This window comes from Chamaea fasciata, unplaced genomic scaffold (assembly GCF_029207755.1).
Source record: "Chamaea fasciata isolate MVZ Bird 193981 ecotype frontalis unplaced genomic scaffold, bChaFas1.0.hap1 SCAF_5, whole genome shotgun sequence".
Lineage (NCBI taxonomy): Eukaryota > Metazoa > Chordata > Aves > Passeriformes > Sylviidae > Chamaea > Chamaea fasciata.
Window position 1 is genome coordinate 30800886 of NW_027094090.1, and position 15462 is coordinate 30816347.

At 38.9% G+C, this 15462-nt stretch overlaps 1 long non-coding RNA gene across 1 annotated transcript in view; it reads left to right on the plus strand.

Moving 5' to 3' along the window:
• LOC136290174 (uncharacterized) overlaps nt 1-13723 on the plus strand; it is a 53454-nt gene extending 39731 nt beyond the window's left edge. Inside the window, exon 4 of the long non-coding RNA XR_010721021.1 lies at nt 13639-13723. This is a non-coding gene — a long non-coding RNA (uncharacterized lncRNA). The remainder of the gene's footprint in view (nt 1-13638) is intronic.
• The last annotated feature ends 1739 nt before the right edge of the window (nt 13724-15462 follow it).

The following is a 15462-nucleotide window of genomic DNA, read 5'->3' on the forward strand; positions in this document are numbered from 1 at the left end:
TGAGCACAATAATTTAATTAGCAAAACTGTTAATGGATTTTTTTGTGTATGTATTTTGCCCACTCACCCCTACTTTTGTCACTGACTTCATCGGGATTACTGGCAGTATGTACAAATTCCTTGAAGCAGATTTAACCACTATGTGTCATGGTCCACTGGGAAGAAAATTGTGTCTCATTATTCTCAATATTTAACAAAAACCATTTGAAGTAACAACAAACCATACAAACTGCCAAAACACAAAAGTACAGAGCTCAGCACATTAGAAGAAGTTCTGTCTGCAGTCTGGATTGAGATGAAGAACTCCTTAGATGGTGCTCAACTCAGTTCCTGAACAAAAAATTGGCTTTTCTGTTCCATCAGTTTGTCCCATAAATTGGTATTTTGTTTATTCCAGGGATATTATTGGTCTTCAAATGCACTGTCACAACTCAGAAATACACTAAACTATACAATCTTGAATGCAGAATGGAAAAATTGACAGAAATGGCCATTTTACAGCCTTCTCATTTCTGAAACACGGTTTTCTTTCAGATTTACCTTCAGATCCTTATGATTCACTTGAGATCCACAGAACAAGCCAGATCCCATGCCAGAAGTCAGTAGCAGAAGGCCTAAGCATTAAGATTAAAATGTCTGTCTCCAGCTTTTATCAAGAGGTTCGAGCATTACTTTTCTGATAGGAGCATATCCAGCCAGTATTTGCTGCATGTGGAATAGGAATCTCACGCTTAATGAAAATGGTTAAATCCAGCCTGTGTGTACATGGGGAGACACTTGACTGTTTTCAAGGATCCAGCCCAGATGAGGAATGTTGGGCACTGCACAGCAGTGCCCCATGCCATAGTCTGTAAAGGTTTTCTGCCACATGTAGCCTGGGCATTGGGAATTACCTGGATGGGATCGTGCCCTCCAGGGGCTGGGTTGTCCCCGCCCAGAACATTCCTGTGAAGCACATCAGTCCCTGGAGCAGAAAGATAAGGAGCTGGTAAAAGTTCATTGCTAAGTCCATAGGCTGGAGAAATGGGGTTTGGCTGTTTAGCTGGGCTTCTGCAGGATATTTATTAGAGTTTGGTGCACATAAACCAACCAAATTATTTCCAGATCCAAGCCAGATATGGAGACAAGTCAGGTGCTTTTTGCGTGATGCTGCATTTGGAGGATCAACTCAGCAGCCTTAGTTTGGTTCTGGGAGTGCAGTGGGTGATGACCCTCCAGGGTCTTTGAAGCAGGTTTCTCCCCTGCTTGGCCACTGCCTGCCTACAGCTGATGGTGAATTGACTCCAAGCCCCTCTGGTCACCTCTTGTAATGCCTATTTTCCAGCTCAAAAACACAAACACAGCTGTGTGATGCATCAAAAATAAAAGAGAGCTGCTCAGTAGAAATGATACATTTGTTGCATTATTTTCCAATTTTTGACATTATGAACAACTGAGAGTTATTTGCATCATGAAAAAGAGGAAATATTACCAATCTTATTGCAGCATAAGATTATGCTTATCTTTTAAGTTTTATTTTCCTTTTACTGTGGATGGTGACTTTCTATATTAATGTTATGGGTGAATATTTTTTCACATATGGAAAATATAGTTAAACTGTGGAACTCATTCCAATAGGAAGCTACAGAAACCATGAATAAAAATTACTTAACAATGACAAGTTCATGACTTAAATGCTCACCAGTGCCTGTTAAATACCCTGGTACAAATGTAAACTCCAGCTAAGCATGTTCCCACATCTGTAACTACTAGAATGCAAGGTGTTGTGAAGCAGTGTGTAATTCGCTTTGCTTTAAATTAACTCTTATGCTGACATCTCTGATACCAGACTAGATAAAGGCTCATTCTGAGTGGGTAGAATTTTAAGTATTTGACCTTCCTCTCACATGATAACTTTCCTCTTTCCAAATGCAGACATAATAGAAGTCATAATTGCAAGAGATACTATGTACATGCTTCCAGGGAATACCAAACAGGATTTGATGAAGAGAAATCTTAGTCCATGTCACACTCTCAAAGGGATTTTAAAGAGATGTCTTTGTGAACTGACTTTAGTGAGTACCATTCAAAAATTTGGTCATTGGCTTTTTTTCTCATTTGTCCAGAAAAAAGAGACTGCTATCCTTCAAAAAGTGGTGGCTCAGACTTTTTTGTGCTATGAAGAACTACAGAGACCACATCACATTGCTCTGGAAAAGCATAGCTGGGATTTGAGAATATCTGGCATGGGTTAGTAGAAGACAATGGAAAGCAGACTTCAATGTCTCTAAACCTGTACTAAGCTCATACATGGAAAACAAGATTGCAGTGACAAAGTCCTGAAGAGTAGCTCTTCCTGCCTCAGCTTTGGGAGGATAAGGAGCTCTTCTGTCACTAATAAATCTTTTATGTATGACAAAGGTCAAGGTGACACACTTTAGCAAACAACTGTACTTACATGCTGCTTCAAAGAAGCTGAAGGATTTTTGAAGGTATATGTATGAACAGAGAAATTAATCAGTATAGATATAAAAGTAGATTTCTCCTGGTTATTTCTAATAAATATGAAATTATTTTAAGAGATTTATGTTGCTATTCAAAATGCAAGCAAAAAAGAATGTCAATGTAAAGTGATTTATACATTGATAGAATAGTTCCACAGAATCATAAAATGGTTTGGGTTGCAATGGGCTGCACAGGGAAGTGGTGGAGTAACCATCCCTGTAAGTGTTCAAGAAACTGGGTATGGCTCTTCATGTGTGGTGTAGCTGACATAGTGGTGCTTGCTCAAATGTGGGGCTCAATAATCTTGGAGGTCTTTTCCAACCTTAACTATTCTATGATTCTGTGATGTTTCATATCCACCATGTTTCACACTGATTTAGTAAAAAATTAAAGGGAGTGAATGGCATCTGTAATAATACAAGAAACAAAACCATGACATTGTCTGGAGTTTTCCCTCTTGACATACCTGTATGTTTCGGTCTACACTGGTGTTTCATTGCATATGTCTAACCAATGGTACGGTTGCAGGCATTGCATAGCCCCATGGTTATGTATTCTGTTCCAGAAGGATGAAGTAGTGTCTGACACCATGTGAGGCTTCAAAAAAAAGACAATAGCCCTAACTAATATAAGAAGTTGTCAGTGTAGTCCTGAATGTGATTTCAAGGCCCTGATGAATCTGGGTTCAACAATTGCTCTGCCTCTAATTCTTACAGATTCAACTAGACAAGAAAAGAGGCAAATACAGTTTTGATTCACTTTCTCCCATAGCTTTTTGATTCACTTACTCCCATTCAAAGAGTAATCTGGTTCTGTGGCATTGCTCAGATACCCTTATTTCTTTGTTTTCAGGAGAAAGAGGGCTTAGCAATAGCAATAGGTATGCGAAAAAGGAGGTGAGTGAACAGATGTGCAGAGAAAATCACTGGGTAGAAATCTCCCCCTTGGGCTACTAAACATATTGAATATGAACTCCTCATAAAAGCTCTGCATCCCTTGGCTCTCTGATAGCAATTATGATCAACCTGCAACCAAGCAGCTTAAAAGTTTGCTCAGCAGCTGCATTTGCTCAGAGTTCCCAGAGGCAGCCATGAGTCAGTGGAAACAAATTTGTTCTGTGTGACTTCGCACAGCCTTCTGCTCACAATTACAATGAAGATGGATGGGAGACACTGCTCTGATTTTTTTCTGATGGGCGACCCCTCTGGAGACCACACATGCACTGGTGCAGTTACAATCCAGCAGGCCAATAGCAGGTCAGAAAAGTGTGGTTAATGAATGATCCAAGATTACTGCCAGTCAGTGCAGTGTCATTATAAAGGGATGCAGAACTACGTGTAGAATTACCTGAAAAATATTGTGAAGGCTCAAATTCCATAGAAATGTCCTATTTTTACCCTTCCCCTCCACATTCTGGGCAAAATCTGTGCTACAAATACGTGCACATCTCCGTGCTTAACTCCAATGAACATAAAAGGAGGTTGACACTAATCTTATAATGCCTTTAGATTGCACTAGCACATACTAGCCACAGGAATGGCACAGTATTCTGGCATGGGTATAATGCTGGTTTGAACCAGGCTGAGGGGCAGTGACAGGCTGGCAGACTGTGTTTAACAGCCTGTATTGTGTTTTATTCTGAGTTTTGGGCTTCTTCTGTTGGGCAGGCAGCATAACCAAGAGTTAGGTAGGTAGAAGACAGTATGGGCCAAGATTGACAAATCAGCAGTGCTGATTTAGGACAAGTGAGTTCCTGGCCCCTAAATCTCATTGTCTTCTCACACTGGTACAATAGGAAATGAAAATATGTTCTCCTAAATTAACACAAGAAAAGAATTGGACTCCCAGTGTCCATGTCTCATTACACTGTGCTCTGACAACAAGAGTTCAGGAGACAGTTAAGTCAGTTTCCAGTGCAAAACAGGTTCATCATTAACAGCAGTTGTTCCATCCTATCCTTTTTCAAATATTTTCCTATATTTTTCTGAATATCCAGGACAACAATATGGCAATGCCATGCGTCAGTGGTGAGTACAGGTTTCAAGACACCACAAACTGTCCCACAGCAGCTAGCAACATTAGAGCTATATCACATGGAGGATCACAGTGTAGCTGACTTGGGGAGTTTTTATGTACCCTTTTCCAGAAATCCCAAAACTGGATGCTGGCTTGTAACCCTGAGCCACAGCACCTCATATTTCTCATTGCATATTTGGCAGCCTTGTTCCATGAGGTTTCCACCAGAATGATTTCCTCTGGTTAGTTGGATAAGTTACCCAACAGCAGCACTGTGTCTAGATGCTATTATTGACAGGGAAGTGCATTTCAGGCAAGACAATAAACAGTTATGGGGAACTTTAGGAAGACAGTGCAGGGGGATAAAACTAAAAGTCCTTGCTACAGACAGACAGCCCCTGCTGGTAGCAAGAATGCTGCTGAACATGCTGGATTTCTGGTCAGCAGAAAGCCTGCCTGTGTCCAGTGTCCTAAATCAGAACAGTATGCAGCTGTTTAGGGATGCTGCTGCTTAGTATCTGAAGTTCTCTACTAATAAGTCAGCAGGACTGTCTCCTTGAAAAGGCTGTGATTGCAGGACCTGGAGGCAGACCTGAGACACCCCTTATGAACTGCTTGCAGGCAGTTCAAATCCTGGATTATAAACTCCAGGCTGGAATGGATATCTTGCGGGACTTCCACACCCCAAAACTGGCTAGGAGTGTCATTGCTACTGGCACCAAAATGGTTGAAAAAATATCTGTTTGTGTTGCAGTCACATATCAATCAGACTGCAAAGGAGGTTTACCCTGAATCTGCCTGTGCTCCAGAACTCCAAAGCATCTTTCATTTTCTCGTCTTGTTGGTGTCCGGGTCAGGAGAAATCGGACTGCTTGGACACTGAGTTCTTTGAAGCACACAGAATAGTACAGTGTTTATAGTATATCTGCTCATTAAGTACCCATCAGTGACCTGGTTAATTCAAGAGCTTCAGGTATTACACAGCAGCATCCCTAATCAGCTGCCAAAGGGGAGGCCTGTCTTCCAGCCCCCACAGCATGTCTGAGTCAGCATCCATCCCTGCTGGCTTCCCTGCTTGTGAAGTCTCAGCTGGGCAGTGGTCTGCTTTCCACAGCAGGAACAGAGAGGCCCCTTCTCCAGTGTAGCTGGGAAAAACCAGCCTGGAAATTCAGATGGATAGATTGTATAAACTGCTGTCCTAATATTACTGCACTGGATAATTACTGCTAATGCATGTCTTCCTATGGCACAGTGACATCTACAGTCCATGTTTAAAAAGAGTGTAGAATTTTACTAATGTCATAACGTTCTACACTTGAGGTCTGCTCTGCCTGAAAAGAACTGCTGCCATTGCCTTCAATGATACCAACACAGTGTGCTCAAGTTCTGGACCAGTAGGACATGAGCCAGCTTCAGCCTAAAAGATCTATGACTAATTTTTTTTATCCTGAGCCTGCCTTGTGACTACACTTCCCATAAAACATACACAACCAGGCCCTTCTTTTCTGTGTGAGTGCAATGATGCTCAGCTCTTGCTAATGTCTGTAATGTGGCTCAGGCATTTGGCCATCACTTTCAGCCCCTGCTCTATTTTGGTCTGAAGTTCTTGCAGGCTGTTGACCAAGGAGGCCAAATTAGATATGTTTTCCTGGGGTTTTTGCCATTTCAAGGAAACTTTTTATTTCCAGCACTCCCGAGACAACTAACCTCTCTTTGCATAACTTCCTATATGAACTTTTCTTCCTCTCTTTCATTTGTCTAAAATTAACTTCTTGCCCTGTTGATTTAGCATTAACCCATCAGGCTGGGCTTTTTCCCAAGCTGTTCTGAGCCATCTGTCATGCTTCTTGTTGTATATATACAAAGATCAAAATGTCATCTATGTAAACTTTAGCACATTGAGCTGTTTAAAATATAAATACAGAGAAATCTTGTGGTTCAGGTGAAACACCTGAAGCTGAACCAACTGAGACCGTGGTTGGAGACACAAACAGTGATTATGTCAAAACAGCTGTGTATGGGAGATCTTTGATGACCTTTGGTCTGGGTGCACTTTCCAGCTTTCTTCTTACCTCATATCAAACTGAAGCTGGGAATGTCACCATTTTCCAGAGCTTGGTTTCTCACATGTCCTAACATCAGGGAAATAGATACAGGGTTCAGGAATTTCCACAGACGGCAGTTGCTTTTTGAGATGCAGACAGTGTCTCCCAAGGGAAGTGCTGAATGAAAACAAGTATGATCAATTACTTCCTCAGCCCAGCTATCAGACCCAAGCTGATGCATCAGGCGTGGATAATCCATGGACGTTTATCATCTGTCGTGGCATTTCTATCTGGTTGAAACCTGAATATGTTTTCTTTTAGTACATTTGATCAGGCCTAATTCCAGTAATTGACTAAGCAGAATTCAGGTGGTTTTGTCCAAAATGTGTAATGAAGATGCTCAGTTTCTCCCTGAATTCTCAGGGTGAGTAATTTCTATGAGCATCTTACATTTTGTCTAGATAGCCTAGAATAATACCTTTTACATTTCTGAATCATTTTCCTGAATGAACAATTTGACATCTAAGTCAAATCTCAGCTCAATCAGGAGCCAGAAAGTAGGTTCCTCTCTGCCTCTGTTCATGACATGCTCAGTCCTGCTGTGGGTCTCAAAATGCAGCAGAAGAAATCATTGAGAGTGGGCTTAATGCTCCATGAAACTGCATATGCTTTCTTTTAAAATGGTGATGGAGCTGCCTTTGCTATGCCATCTAATTAGCTAGGATATCCATGGAAGATGGAGATTTCCATCAGGTACTTCAGATACTTCAGGCATTCAGATTTTTGGGCTACCTAAGGCAGACACCTTAGCTATGAAGCATAGTACTCAGTGTCCCCATTTTCATTTTCTGTTGAGGGGAAGTGTTGTCTTAGGAAGTCAGTTCACCTAGAGACAGTATAGGTCTCCCTTATCTTTTTCTCCACTCTGTGATATCCCAAGGCAGGTATCTCTGCAGCTTGTTTTGTAGCTTCAAGGCAAGGCATAACTTCTTGGAGACATAAACCACCTTTTCCAGATCTATTCTAGTGAGAATTTTGCTGCCTTATGCAAGACATTATAAATTCTTTCTTAGTTTGGATAGCCCCTTCTTCTTCTCCAGCTCTTGCCTTCAGTGAAAACAAGAACTTCAGATCCATTCCAAGCCAGTTACAGTGTGCTGTTTCTGTGGCATTCCACTGAACCACACTTTGTATGATCTGAATGTTTCGTGTTCTTTCAGTGTTAAAATGACTAGTCCTTGTGCTATACTGCCTTAGACATGTTGTGTAAATACATGTTCATTTGCTTTCACTGTATTGACACGTTCTACTATCTCTGCTCTCAGCTCTTGTTTGTGGGCTTACAACCTTAGGAAGACTTCAACATTCCCATTGTTTCCATCTTCCTTTCCATGTCCTTCATGGTGAAATGCGATCTGCGATTTCTTACAAATCTGAAAATTCATTCAAATTCTTGCATCACCTTCCAACATCTTTGTCTTGACTTGCAGTTTATTGAAGAACACCTGCCCTTGTGCATTGTGATTTTAAGACTGAGATTTTTGTTTTCCTTGGGCCTATTTTATTTTCTTTGGATGCCAGGTAAGACATTTTTAAAGTCCAGACATTGTTTATTTAGAGTCTGATGATTTTATTGCTGAGACTTAGTCCCTCTCCAAATGGTAAATTTGGCTCTTTCATCTTGGAACATTCTCAAACTGTGGTTTCAGTTTCTGTTTGAGCTTTACATACATAAATGCTTCGTTCTCTTGCGGGAGACACAGTTTCTCCTGCTGCCTTCTTCCATGACATTCCCACACAGCATAGCAGGGCCCCATTTTTCCTGCAGCCAGAAGCCTCCCCACGCTGTGTGGATTCAACATGGGGGCTCTTCCTCACCTCCTGCACCCTGTCCCTCCTACCAGGGTGCCTGGGCTGCTGCCACTGCTGGTGCAGCTGCACTTGTCCTCCCCCACTTTTTCACTTCTCTTCTACCTACAAATATTATTTGTAGCTGGCCCAGGCCAAATTACCACACTAACGATTTTGGACAGTGCCAACATTTTCACTGTGCTCTTATCTTCAAGAAATTAATCACTGAGAAATAATGTAGAATATGTTAAGAAGCTTTTAGAGACCTGATATTTGAGGAGTTTCATTACCTTCTAGAGCAAACGAGGTAAAGAAAGTGGTGAAGGATGAGGGAGCAGAGCTATTTTTTCCTTTTCTTTAAAGGCTTTTGTTCTGCAGTATCTGAAACAACCAGGCACTGTTGATCATATAATAGACCAACATGATAAAATTTTCCTTATGATTGCTCAGAAACTTGAGCATTGAGAATACTTTCAGCATGACTTAAGGGATGTGCAATACTTAGTGTAAAAATTTTAAGTAATAATACTTACATTTTAGGCAGATATTTTCAAAAAGAATTATAATAAACACAAAATATGGTGGGCAGGGAAAAATGCAATTTAATCACAAGAAATATTCACAGAACTGTGTCACTGGACTGCTTCTGCAAGACTCTTATGAAGTGCAGTGGATTTAAAATATTTCCAAAAAATCACCTTGTCCAGTCTTTATCTGTGTAGTTAAGAATCTTGAGCTAGATTTCTTGAGGACAGTCATTCATAAAAATCAATACATTGCAGAAATTTCAAAGTTCTGAAAGGATTCCTAAAATGCTGTGACTGTTGTGATTTCTTTTTTTTTCATTACAAAACATACAACAATCAAAGACATGATAAAATAAAGCAAAATGAAGGAAAGTTTTGCTTCACCTCCTGTAAAGGAGATGAAAGATTAATGTCAACATGGCAGAGGACTCCTCAAGCAGGGTAAAAATTGTTTCCTACCCTTAAGGAGGGTAATTTTTTTTTTTTTTTTTTTGATCAGGGATCTAGTTTGGATCCTGGAAAATCCTGGAGGTTATAATTTAGCCCTCCGTATTCATTTTAATGAATGTTTATCAAGTCTGGAGTTGGACATGATTTGAAATCAGAAGGATAAAATTATAAAAACTGTGGAGGCCACAGGCCCATAAAGAGTGGGTTCGTCATCTACACTACAGGTATTCAACCCTTACTAGGACAGCCTGCAGGGTCCTCTCTGTTGTCTTATCTGTGCAAAACCTCGTTGATGTTAATGTGACCCAATTGCCTTAGGAGGAAAGTGCTCCCACTATCTGTGTGAGTTTTTGCACTTCAGTTTAAGGATTTGGCAGGAGCCTTACACTATTTCTAGACAGTGCTATAAGAAAACTAATCTCTTATTGGAAATTACATCAGAATGAAATTTGTATTTTTGCAGTTTCCTCAGTTGAAGCTAGTGGCTTATGTTCTGCGCTTTATTAGTTTCTACCAGTAACGATAATTTCTCATGGGTCCCCAGTGAACTTTTATAATGAAAGACAGCTATTAAAATGTCAGTCACAACCTGCTCTTCCTAGGAATCTGCTTGGAAACAAAAGTGACAAAGATGCAGAGAAAAGCCGAGGGTTCCCAAGCTTGAATTTGAAATTGTGTCTTCGTGTCTACTGTTTACTGTGTCATTGACAGTAGACATTGAATTTTGCGAGTTAAGAAATACATGGGAGAATATTACAGTGAAGGGTGTTGTTGCTAGGACTCTTAGATTTGAAGATTTTCTTATATGAGTTTTTGTGTGGTAGGCCAGGGAGTGAAGGAGTATAGTTGTTCCTATTCCAAAACCCTTGTTAGACAAGGAGGAGACTATAGAGGTTAAGAAACCTGACCTAAGAAAGAGTGAGTAAGAAATATTGTTCATATTCTGCATGTATAATGGTTAACGCAAGAGTTTCAAGGTCATCAGATGTTGAGGCAAAGCCTAATAGAGGACTGCATGCACCTCAATCACCTCAGAACCTCCTAAGAAAATAACTTTGAACAGAATGGATACCTTCTTTCTCCTGAAGATAGATATAAACTTCATATTAACTCAAACTTTGAAACACTTCAACAAAGAAATTATTATAAACTGTACAATAATATTAAATGCACTTTTCATCCCTAAATTCAAACAGACCTATTATTTTACTGTAGGTAAGATTACTGTCCTTGTGGAACAGCTAATCTGGCGGACGGGGAGAAAGTGAAGCCAGTCAGGCTGACAGGAGAGGTCAAAAATCACTGATTTTATCCAAACGAGATATGGTGCCCAGCATGCCATTATAAAACAGCAGCTATAATCATTGGGGGTTTTTTTGCATTTGCTTTATGACTGTTCCACACTGATTAGAGAAACAGAAGGTTGGCTTATGTTTGCTTATGATAAGTCTTTGGTGTATCTAGGTTTTCACCTTTTTTTCCTGCTGGCCCCATAAGTTCATGAACTTACCTGTTTAAAGACTCTCAGTGGAATGCTGAGAAACTTGACCTTTTTCTTTGGAGATATGTTTCCTAATATTCAGCTTAACTATCAAGTTTTGCTCTGTAAATGACATTTTAGTCTTGGAAGAAGACCTACTGACTTTGCCTTCCAACAGGCCAGTATGAGGAAGAAATTAATTATTTCATTCTCTGACATAATTTTTATTTAGGACTGTAATTTATGTTTTTTTAAATTTGTGTTTCTATTTTTTTTACTGTCCCTTTAAAATGCATATTTTTCTGAGACATAATTTCTCCTCTGGAGTTAGGGAATCTCAAAAGTTCTGATAGCAGAAAATTAATCTGAATTTGTCATTTTTTCTCTTTGTTCTGCTTTTAAAACAAAGTTTTAGTTTCCTTTGTGTTAGAGTGTATCAAAAGATCCCTGAAGGTAGAAATAAGGTACCAGAAAGGAATAAGGTGAATTTCAGAAAGAAAACTTTCTATACACTTTATGAAGTCTTTTGCTATCTGTTTTCCAGAAATAATTCTTAAATTGAATAGAAATAATTGAAAAAGTTCTGAGTTTTTAATTTGCCTCATTTCAAAGGTTTCAAAAATACTAGTGAATTTTTAGCTAGTTCTTAATTAAGTCTAAATCTGCAGTTTGTTTTTGCCTTAGCTCGATTCGTGCCCCTGACAATGTAGCATTGCCAGCCTAATCTGCACAGTTGTGACAGTTTCCAGATAAAAGACATCCACATTTATAAATCATTTAAAATTAAGAAACCAAATTAGCTGCCTCTCATGGTTACTTAAGGTAGGATGGGACATATTGTCATATTACATTTCACACTTCACATTTGCGCTGAGACAAATTTCTAATTTTGAAGAAAATATTTATAAGAAGCAAGTAATCAAGTTTTCTACGTCATGGTAATTGTAACGAAGGATAAATTAGCAAGAGATTAATTCAAGATGTCATGAAAACATGACTGATCACTAGTTAATGATTACATTAGAACAGCATTTATTAATAAAGATGATAAATGAAGAATGTAAAGCAGAACACTCATATTGATAGGAAGTGAGGAGTGGAGCGGAAGTTACAGAACACAAAGCTAAGACAATATTCATAGTGATTTTCTGACTCAGTCTGTGGTTTCTTTTTCTCTTTCCCATCATGATAGTGCTATGGATTTTCTTTGTCCTCTTCTCTGAATGCGACGTCAGTGTTGCTTTCCAACTTTAGCCTTCCCAACAACACTTAGGCAATCTGGAGACTTTTCCTTTGGAAGCATCATTAACATTTGACCTCTTCAGAAATAGACATTATCTAGAAAATCTATAAATATGTCTAAAAAGAGCTAACCATTTTGTAGTTTTAGTTCTGGTAATCCCACAATTTTAGTTTCCTCATTCATTGAAATTTCAAATACTAGGTTTCCTTTAGCATGGTAACAGGAGAGATTTTGGCAGGTCAAAGGAAGCAGCTGTTGAACCATACGCAGTCATTTAGCTGATCTTTTAGTCTTGCAACTCATTAAAACTTCAAGGATTTACCTGTTGTGTAAGAGATTTTATGTACCATTTTTGAGAGTGCGTAAGTATTTATTATAAGCTAGTATCTCACCGACTGGTTGAAATGTTTTCTTTCTGTCAGCTGACATGGATGAGCACCAAACAAATTTAGCCAGAATATTCTACCAAAGAATTATTTACATTGAATCATGTTGCTGAAAATTTTGCATCAGAGTATCAGTACAGACTTGTGAACATCATAGTGCTGTAATACCATGACTCTTCAGCTTTTTGCTCTTGTGTGATAATAGAATTTTTCACCAGCCTGGGTTATTGCCCATGATTCCTACACTTTTATAGGGCAAAAGTGCAACACTGAGGTCAAGCAGGCATCACTTCTAACGATCCATTTGGTACCACCTGTGAGAACTGTCTTTAGTTTTTCTCCTGATCAGTTTAGAGAAAAAAAGGTAATGCAGAACTAAAAGTGTAGGGCACTTTTAAAATCATAAATGCAAACTGAACATTTGTGAAATTTCCCTATCTGAACAAATAATCTAAACTTCTTAAGAAATTGGTTAGGTGTACAAGGAATGAAGAAACTTTATAACTGGAAACAGGAAACACTCCCAAAATAGTTTAGGACAAGGAATGAAGTTTGGCATAAATTTGGCCAAATATTTAAAAATCTTTTTACCAGCAAAAGTGCATGATGATGAATTTTCTTTCTAATAGTGGTTCAGAAAAGTGAAAGTGGACAATATGAAAGACTTTGGATGAATTTCTCTGCTAAGATCAGGCACTCTATCAGTAAATTCAAGATACCCCTTAAAAACCTTGAGTGGTAGAAGTGCACATTGTTCTTAGGAGTCCAGTAGAAATTTTAGCATTAAGATGTATGTGTTTTTGGGGAAAAGTCCTGGGATTAAAACAGAGAAGGCTTGTGGCTGTAGGCTTGGGTTAACTATAGGCTCAATCTTAGCTCCAAGTATAGATATAGCCCACACGACCAAAATGAACTTGATATTGAAATATATGTAGAAGTATTTAACTAACACCAGACCAGTTCTTTCAGTCCAAGAAGAAGCTTACAGTGCACCTGCTAAACATACATAAACAGTTGCTTTCTTGTATTTGAAATGCCAAGGGTCCTTTCTAGGTAGTGAATGTGACCCTTTCTTATGTTTCAGACCTTGATTCTTTTTAAAAAAATTGACCAACAATTTAAAATAATATGTTTTCCCTAATTCTGTGCTTTTTAGACATAGTTTTTAGCATCTTCAACATCCATACTGAAACTAAGTGACAACTTTCTTTGCACCTGTGGACTTCATTTTGAGACTGAGCTCTGCAATAATGTTTAAAGGGTAAGTATGACACAACTGGAAAACATCTGTGAAAACAGAAATGAATTGACAGTCTTGTTGGTACATGATGAGATATGGCCGAATGATTTGGTTTCACAAAAGAATTTTTCATGCATGGCCAGTTTTAGAAACCTTAGCTGACACAGAGCTTCCTTCTTCAAGGCTCACTTGAAATAGGTATGATTACTTAAGGTCATTCAGTGTGAATAAAGGTTTCAAAGTTTAAGCTCTGAGTCGTGAAAATGGGGGGTATGGAAGGATAAAACAATCTGTTGGAGGAAACTGTGGCTGAGTTAGTGTGGGCAAAACAGGAAGGTTTTTTTCTGTTAGAGTTTTCAAGAGCAGCATTGTGAAAGAAAATATGGTTGAAGATCCCTTCACTTTTCATTATTTTTGACTTATGCATAAATAGATGTAGGCAATTCAGCCATGAAAATTGCTTTTCCATTCAAATTTGAAGAAGAAGAACCCTTTCCATCTATTATTTTCATCTGCTGTTCCTCCCCTTCCCCTCCAAACAGCTATTTTTTGCACTGATGTGTGAGAGACAAGTAGAAAAGAACCCACCTCTGAATATTGTAAAAAATAAAATTACTCTCATGAGCTGAAAATAAGAATTTGGATTTCATTCCTCCTCACATAATTGGTGAGAGTGAGGAGAGTAAATAACAGTCATCAGGGTTAAGCATGTTTTCTGTCACTTTAATGCAGGTATTCCTCAAATCTGAGTAACGAGTCAGTCTATCACTGCTTGTCCACTCTCATTTGACTCAACTGGACTGTGAGATGACTCAGAAGCAACACCAGTCTCAGAGTATTCATATAACTTAAATACAAGGAGGTAGAATTTAATTCATGCAGTTGGGCAAGAAAAGTGTTTCTGCAATGATTGTAGGAAAGACATGAAGGTATAAAATTATATAGTTCTATCCTGTACCCTGAATAGCCTGACTTGCTGTATCCTTGGTTTTACTGGAATTATCATCAAAAAATATTTTGGTCAGGAAATGTCCGCAGCTTCTCACGGTGAGCTGCTGCTTTGCTATGTTTCTTCAGGCACTCCTGAATCAATTAGAAGAGACCATCTTAGACCATCTTGGCCCTGCCTTGTCCTCTGCCCAGTTCCCAGTTCATAGGAGTGTAAGACTGAGGACACACAAGGGTTTAGTACACGTGGCCCTTACACTGTACATCACAATGCCAGAGCACCTGGAATCACTGAGAAGCATTGAACCACATTCTAACTAAGCTTGTTCATCATTGGTGCTACCCTGCTACCTTGTTCTAAGTTATAAAAACTGTGATCTCTGCTGTCTTAACTTCCTCATAGCCTAAATGTCTTATTATTAGCACTAACCAGTTCTTTTATGTTGGGTACAACCTCTTGAATAGTATTTTTATACCCGGTTTATACAATATTATTTTTCTCCCCCAAAATATTTGAATTTCAAGTTCAAAGTATTTTATCCTTTTTCTGTACAGAGCTTTGATTTCCCTATGCATGGAGCTACAGAATTTGTGTAAAAAAGAAATGCAGCGATTTTTGGGAACGTATTTCATACTTTTCTAGTAATGTGAATCCTCCTTTATGTCACCCAGTGTAATTAAAAAATTGTCATATGGAAAATTTCTCTCAAAGTCTTCATCATTATGGGTGAGTTTTCAGATACTGGATTCTTACTCAGAACCCTGGAAACCTGAACTGGAAAAACACTGTCT